This window comes from Nematolebias whitei, unplaced genomic scaffold (assembly GCF_014905685.2).
Source record: "Nematolebias whitei isolate Nwh7 unplaced genomic scaffold, NemWhi1 Nwh_scaf_7174, whole genome shotgun sequence".
NCBI lineage: Eukaryota > Metazoa > Chordata > Actinopteri > Cyprinodontiformes > Rivulidae > Nematolebias > Nematolebias whitei.
Genome location: NW_023625719.1, coordinates 1070 through 3201, shown reverse-complemented (window position 1 = coordinate 3201; position 2132 = coordinate 1070).

Below are 2132 nucleotides of genomic sequence, written 5' to 3'. Positions count from 1 at the left end.
TGTATACTGTGGTGTCTGTATACTGTGGTGTGTGTATACTGTGCTGTCTGTATACTGTGGTGTATGTATACTGTGCTGTCTGTATACTGTGGTATATGTATACTGTGGTGTCTGTACAATGTGGCGTCTGTATATTGTGGTGTCTGTATACTGTGGTGTATGTATACTGTGCTGTCTGTATACTGTGGTGTATGTATACTGTGCTGTCTGTATACTGTGGTATATGTATACTGTGGTGTCTGTATACTGTGGTGTCTGTATACTGTGGTGTATGTATACTGTGTTGTCTGTATACTGTGGTGTATGTATACTGTGCTGTCTGTATACTGTGTTATATGTATACTGTGGTGTCTGTATACTGTGGTGTCTGTATACTGTGGTATATGTATACTGTGGTGTCTGTATACTGTGGTATATGTATACTGTGGTGTCTGTACAATGTGGTATATGTATACTGTGGTATATTGCCATTTTGCTTGCTCAGGATGAGACTGTGACGTAGTGAAGATTCAACCTGTGTGCTACTTCCTTAGATAGAGAACTTTACTAATTGGCTTTTCTATGTATGTGAATGTTCCTGTAAAGTGCCCTGAGACAACTTTATTATGATCTGGCGCTTTATAAGTAAACTGAGTTTAATCGAATTGTGGTTGCTCTGTATTTTGGTATCTGTATACTCTGATGTCTGTCTTGAATTAGGTTAACTCCAACAGATAACACCAATGTTTTTAACAAACATCACCTGCACTCTGTACTGCTTAAATTACTTGTAATGGATGAATGTCTGTTACTACTACACTAAATGTTGTCATTTTGTCAATTTGGCTTCATTATAGCCTTTTTTTGTGTCTTTGCTAAGGTTGATAAGTTGTGGCAGCCATCTTAATTTGGGATATCTCAAAAAGTTAATCAGTTGTTCATGTGCATCTAGACTGTCTGAGTTGCATTAATATCTCTTCATTGAGTCATAAGATATTTATCTGTCAGACTGTCAAACACGTACAAACACATGCAATAACTTTATAATACAAATTAAACATGTTATCTGTCCAATTAAAACACTACTATTGATTTTTATCTCATATATTATAGAGATGCATCTGTTTTCCAAAACAGGTACAAAGAAAGCATAAAAATGAAGCCAAAATATGGACTCCTGTGAACATCCAATAATAAATACTGCAGACGAACGTTGCCCCAGGTTGTTAACCTGAAAACCAGTTCTAGCAATGCATATTAATTTCAAATAAAAATATATATCAGGTTGGGTTCAGGTACGTTTAATAAACATAACCAAAACGCGATGAGCTGAATTTCTTTTTAAAAATAATAAGCAGTGAAATATAAAATGGTGTCACGTTTAGAGAAAAAAGTAACTTGTGAGCCACTAATTTAGTCTATTGTTCACAGTGTGCTACTCCAGCACCACCAGACTGCTCAGCAGACAAAGCGTTACAGAAACACTGCTGTGAGAGATTTGCTCTTTTTGTCCAAGATGCTGCTTTATATTTATGTCATTGGCATATCATTATCAAAATGTCTATTAAATAAACTGCAACATGTGTAAGTTGACATATCATAATTTGTCATTTTCAGTGTTTCCAGGGTTTTTTATTTTGTCATGTGTTCAGTTTATTGCTTGTCTCCCTGTGTTTCTGCCACTCAGTCTCTTTTCACAGTTAGTGTTTGCTCCTGCCACGCCCACCTCCACCTGTTCTTAGGTGTGTTTGCTCCTCTCATCATGCTGCTCAACTCCTCAGTAGAGCATCGCGTGTTCTCCCTGTGCATCCTCAAACCTCCACGTGTCTCCATGTCTCTGAGCTTCAGTTTCTGTTAAGTTCTTGCTGCCGGGTTTATTTTTTAAACTCAAATAATTAGACTTTTAAGATCCCTGTGTCAGTCTGCATCATCATATAACTGTGACAATAAATGCATGCGTACAAATCTTATCTTACTGTTGAGGACTGATAGAGTTTTTATATTACAAACCCGGAGAGGATTTAGTTCAAATATATATTTGTTGACAGATGTCTATATTGATAAACTTTATGAACATTCATAAAAAACTAGAATTAATAATTTTTCATGTGCAACATTTGTGTGGCATTTCTTTGCAAGTTGTTTCCTTGTCT